We start from the raw sequence: 6599 nt of genomic DNA, 5'->3' as shown, positions 1-6599 counted from the left end.
CTCAATCATTGATCCATTCATGAAACACACTCGCATATTAACTACACCCAATACTCAAGTACGATCATATTGCCTCCTAGTTGGTGCTTTTATAAGAGAAGATGGAGACTCAAATTCAAAATAAAAATTGCACAAAGTAAAAGAAAGGCCCTTCGCAGAGGGAAGTAGGGATTTGTAGAGGTGCCAGAGCTCAAAGCGAAAAACTTAGAGATAAAAACATTTTGGGAGGTGTATCCATCCCACCAATGAAAACGACTTAGAGTTCCCAACACTTTCCATGCTAGATATATCATAAGCGGTTCCCAAACAGAAAATAGAGTTTATTCCTTTTTCCACCATACTTTCACCTTCCATGGCTAACCGTATCCACGGGTGCCCTCCATACCAACACTTTCCAAGGAATTTATTATTTGACAACATGAAGTGTAGCGACCAGACCTCAAACGGTCCAATCTCTGTGCTCAGGTGTCATCCCTGGACCAGTAATGCTGACACCACACAGTACTTGAAGGATTTATAACAGAGTAGCAATCACACACTTATTACATCGAGTGTCTCAAAAGAGAACTTATTACAGTAAATATGGCTTAAGGCCATCTAATAACGATAACAACGGAAGGCTTGGAAGATAAGTGAGTCCATCAACTCCAACGGCATCACTGAGTATAGAACCACGACCTAAAAGCACCTTAATCGTCGTCTGAAAAGTCTGCAACATGAACGTTGCAGCCCGAAACGGGTCAGCACATGGAATATGCTGGCAATGTAACACATAGAGAGTAATGAAAGATATAGGCTATACTATATGCATATTTGGCTGGTGGAAAGCTCTATGGTTACAGTTTTGCGAAAAGCCAATTTTTCCCTACTGCAAAGGAATAAATTTTAATTAACTATCATGGTGGTTGTTAAACATTGAGAGTGTAGACACGCTCTCAATCCCAATTAAACATCATCATTAAAAACCCAACAAATTAATTAGAGTAACATGATGAGATTCACATGATAATCCAAGTACTAGATACTCAAGATGTCCATAACCGGGGACACGGCTAACCATGATTAGTTTATACACTCTGCAGAGGTTTGCGCACTCCCCCCCCAAGACTCGATCTCCTCCGTTGGATTTCTCACACTACATGGTGTTTGAGAAACGGATGACCGGGACATAGTCTTTCAGAAGCGCTTGCACCTTACGAACGGGTAGACCGTTACACCTACTTTCCCCTACATCTGCTAGTCTACCACTGTAAGAGTTCGCACGACTTAACCAACTATGCTAGAGCCCATAGTAGCTTGTGGATGCACACGGAAGTTTCTAGCATGAATAATCTCATGATCCCTTTGAGCCTAGGTGGCGGTCCAAAAGAAAAACAGGCAATCGCTGGAATACCCAGGTGCCTCAATCCACCCAGATGTGTATTTAAGTTGCCACCTTAGATAAATCATTAATTTAACAAACTCACATCTGTCATGGATACACTCACCCAATCCACGTCTACTAGCATAGCATAGCATAATAAGCAAACATAGAAGTAACTCCCAAAGGTTTGATAATAATAAGGTAATAGGTACTACCTCAACTACTTCCCGAACCCACAATTTAATTAGCTCCTAAACATGCAAGGTGTGAGGATTGATCTAATGCAATAAAACTGGGTAATTGGAAGTATGATCAAAGTGTTACTTGCCTTGCTAATGATCCGCAAAACCTAGCGATTCGAAGTAGCAATCGGCGCACTCCGGGTACTCTATCGCAAACAAACAAGCATACAATAAGTACTCATCTAATGCACAACTAAAACTCGAATAAGAGATCTAACCAGAAAGTTCAACTTAAGAACTCCGGTTGGCAAAAAGAGTCAAATCGAACGAAGCAACGAAAGACAAACGGCAAAAGAAACAAGCTTCGTTTACCATTCTAGATCTAGGGCAATTTTTACAGTGACAAAAACTTGTTTGAGTTGGTTAAACGGAAAGAGGGTTTTGAGACGAAACTCCAGGCGCTTGAATCGCTCGATTCCGATAAACGAGCGAAAAGTTATACTAAAACGAAAATCGGATCAGGAATCGTGATTAGAAAAATCGCAGATTTAATCCGAGAAAAAAAAAACGATGAACAGATTAACGAACGAACATTCGTTATCTGGATCTAACCGATGAACGCGTTCGTTAAAACGAACTAACGAGCGAACGCTCGCTAATTAAATAAACCGGGAAAACCGATCTATATAAAAAAACGAAACTAAAAAAACCGAACGAAAAACCGACAAAAAACCGAACGGTTTTTCGAGAAAAACCGGCGGCGGTGAGGTCTACCTCCGGCGAGCGGCGGGGCGGCGGTCCGGCGGCGGCGTGGGCGGTGGCGGCGGCAAAGGTGGCGGCGGCGAGGCGGCTAGGGTTTTGGGGGTCCGGCTGGGTCTTCCCCGGCTTATAAAGCCGTCCGGGCCTAGTGTGCGGGTCGGACACGGCCCGTTAGGTTGGTTCGTTTTTTAAATAGTTACGCTAAAAAAAAGGAATACTAAACGGACTCGAAAAATCCAGAAATAAATTTTCCCCGGCTTCTAAAATCAAGCCGCACAGGATGAACATTTATTTGGGGCCTAAATGGAATTTTGAACAACGCGCATTTTTCCTAAATTCAAATAAAACCAAAATAAAATCTTATTTGATTTTTTTATTAAATCCTCCATATTTCTTTATTTTGGGAAAGTCATTTTATTCCCTCTCTCATATTTTTGTAATAGAAATAACTGAAGATAAAATAATTAAAATCAAATGATCCTATTTTCAAAATTTGAGAAAACTCAAATATGAAAATAATGAAATCCCCAACTCTCTCCGAGGGTCCTTGAGTTGCGTAGAATTTTCTAGGATCAACCAAAATGCAATAAAATATGATATGCAATGATGATCTATTATATAACATTCCAAATTGAAAATTTGGGATGTTACAAACCTACCCCCCTTAAGATGAATCTCGCCCTCGAGATTCGGGTTGGCTAGAAAATACGTGAGGGTGGTCCTTCAGCAAATCTTCCTCTCGTTCCCAGGTGGCTTCATCCTCCGTGTGGTGGCTCCACTGAACCTTGCAAAACTTTATAACCTTGCTTTGGGCGACTCGACTGGCATATTCTAGAATCTTGACTGGTTTCTCCTCATAGGTAAAATCACTGTCCAACTGTATCGCTTCCAGTGGCACTGTGTCTCTTAGCGGTATATCAGCCATCTCTACGTGGCACTTCTTCAACTGGGAAACGTGGAACACGTCGTGAACTCCTAACAATCCTTCGGGCAATTCTAACTTGTAGGCTACTTCTCCCATACGCTCCAAAACTTTGTATGGTCCTACAAAACGTGGCGCTAACTTTCCCTTAACTCCAAAGCGCTTAACTCCTCAAAGTGGAGATACTTGAAGATAAACTCGTTCTCCGACTTCGTAAACTGTCTCCTTGCGTTTAGAATCTGCGTAGCTCTTCTGCCTGGACTGGGCTACCTTGAGCCTATCACGAATCAATTTTACTTTCTGTTCAGACTCCTTAATCAGATCTGGTCCAAACAACTGACGGTCTCCAACTTCATCCCACGACAATGGGGTCCTGCACCTCCTTCCGTACAAAGCTTCGAAAGGGGCCATCTTCAAACTAGATTGATAACTATTGTTGTAAGAGAACTCTACATACGGAAAATTCTCGTCCCAACTAGATCCGTAATCTAGCACACAAGCTCTCAGCATATCCTCCAAAATCTGATTGACTCTCTCGGTCTGTCCATTTGTCTGCGGATGGAAAGCTGTACTGAACTCTAGCCTGGTACCCAAAGTTTCATGCAACTGATTCCAGAACTTTGAGGTAAACTGGGTTCCTCTATCTGATACAATGCTCCTTGGAACTCCATGCAGACATACGATTCTGGTCATGTATATCTTTGCTAACTTTGCACTGGTATAGGTAGTCTTCACTGGGATGAAATGTGCTACCTTTGTCAAACAATCGACTATAACCCAAATCGAGTCATAGCCTGAACGTGTTTTGGGCAATCTTGTGATAAAATCCATGCCTAACTTATCCCACTTCCATTCGGGTATTGGCAATGGCTATAGCAATCCCGCTGGCTTCTGATGCTCTGCCTTTACTCTCTGACATACATCACAAACTGCTACATACTCCGCAGTATCCTTCTTCATTCCGGTCCACCAGAAAATATCCTTCAAATCCAAATACATCTTGGTATTTCATGGGTGAATCGAATATGGTGAATCATGGGCCTCTTACAGAATTAACTTCCTGATCTCCGGGTCGTTAGGCACATAAACACGGTCTTCAAACCATAAGGTATCGTCCTCATCCTCACGAAATCCTTTAGCTTTTCCCTTACTTATTTTCTCCTTAATAGAAGCGATCTCCTTATCGGTCTTCTGGGCTTCTCTGATCTTATCCATCAAAGTCGACTGAATCTCCAATGCTGCTACATAGCCTTTTGGGACTATCCCCAAACATAGCTCACGGAGATTTTCGGCTAATTCCCTTGGTAAATCTCCCGTTATTAGTGTGTTGACATGGCTCTTACGGCTCAGCGCGTCAGCTACTATGTTAGCCTTTCCAGGGTGATAATGCAATCTCATATCATAATCATTGATGAGCTCCAACCATCTCCTTTGTCTGAGGTTCAACTCCTTCTATGTGAAAATATACTTCAAACTCTTGTGATCCGTGTACTCCTCACAATGGTTTCCAATGAGAAAGTGTCTCCAGGTTTTCAATGCATGCACTACGGCTGCTAACTCCAAATCATGCGTAGCATAATTTAACTCATGAGGCTTAAGCTGTCGTGAGGTATATGAAACAACTTTTCCTTCCTGCATAAGCACTGCTCCAAGTCCTCGACGTGAAGCGTTGCAATACACCTCATAATCCTTGGTCTGATCTGGCAAAATCAACACAGGTGACGTAACCAAACGTTTCTTCAGCTCCTGGAAATAGGCCTCACATTCCTCAGTCCATATGAACTTGGTATCCTTCTTCAACAACTCTGTCATAGGCTTTGCAATCTTCGAGAAATTTTCAATAAATCTCCGGTAGTATCCTGCGAGTCCAAGAAAACTCCGGATTTCTCCAACTGTTGTTGGGGCTTCCCAATTTGTCACAGTGTCAACCTTAGTGGGATCTACTGCTACACCCTCTCCGGATATAACATGTCCGAGAAATCCAACTTCCTTCAACCAAAACTCACATTTGCTAAACTTGGCATATAACTGATGTTCTCTGAGATTACCAAGTACCAAACGCAAATGCTCCTTATGCTCTGCTTCATTCTTCGAGTAAACCAGGATATCATCGATGAACACTACGACGAACTTATCCAGAAACTCCATAAACACATTGTTCATCATGTTCATAAAATAAGCAGGTGCGTTAGTCAGACCAAATGACATAACGGTATACTTGTACAGCCCATACCTGGTGGTAAAAGCCGTCTTAGGTATATCCTGTTCTCGAATCTTCAACCGATGGTATCCTGATCGCAGGTCGATCTTGGAAAATACCTTAGCTCCTTGCAATCGATCAAACAGATCATTGATCATCGGTAGTGGGTACTTGTTCTTGATGGTTACTTCATTCAATCCTCGATAATCAACAACCATCCTTGACGATCCATCCTTCTTCTCCACTAGAAGTACTGGCGATCCCCAAGGTGAAGAACTTGGGCGAATATAACCTTTATCCAGTAACTCCTTAATTTGCTTCTTAATCTCCACCAAATCCTTTGCGGGCATCCTATATGGTCTCTTAGATATTGGCCATGTGCCTGGCAAAAGCTCAATCAAAAACTCGATATCTCTATCTGGTGGCATGTCTGGCAACTCTTCTGGAAATACATCAGGGAAATCCTTCACTACTAGTACTTCCTCCTGCACAACTCCTGTTAGACAATTTACTTGAGTCCTCATCGGCACATGCCGGGATACATACTTGATCCTTCTCCCTTCTGGGGTGGTAAGCAAAATCGACTTACTGGCGCAATCGATGTTTCCTCCATACATCGACAACCAATCCATACCCAAAATTACATCCAATCCTTGTGATTCCAAAATGATCAAATCCGAGGGAAACACATGCCAACCTATACTCAATGGCACTTGAAAACATCCCTGGCTAGCCATATACTCCGCTCCTGGTGAGCTTACTAACATAGGTGTTCTAAGAACTTTGGTGGGCAGGTTATACTTATCCACAAATCCCCTTGATATATATGAATGCGATGCACCAGTATCGAAAAGAACGAGTGCAGTAAATGACTTAACCAAAAACTTACCGATTACTGCATCCGGCTGCTCTTCAACCTCCTCCACGTTAACGTGGTTCACCTGTCCCCTGTTGAAAGGGTTCGGCTTCTTCCCAGAGCTTCCATTGCCATTTCCATTCTGGGATTCAGGACATTCATTGGCATAATGTCCGGTCTTCTGGCACTTAAAGCAAGTGACTTGGCTCAGGTCTCTCTTGGCTGGGGTCGATGGGTTGGTGCGGTTCTGGCCATTGCTTCCTCCATTCCCATTACCATTCTTGGTGTCGTTGTGATTGTGCGAGCTACCTCCTCCA

Source organism: Triticum urartu, chromosome 7A, assembly GCF_056163025.1.
Source record: "Triticum urartu cultivar PI428250 chromosome 7A, HENAU_Tu73, whole genome shotgun sequence".
Taxonomy (NCBI): domain Eukaryota; kingdom Viridiplantae; phylum Streptophyta; class Magnoliopsida; order Poales; family Poaceae; genus Triticum; species Triticum urartu.
This window is presented reverse-complemented; position numbering follows the sequence as displayed.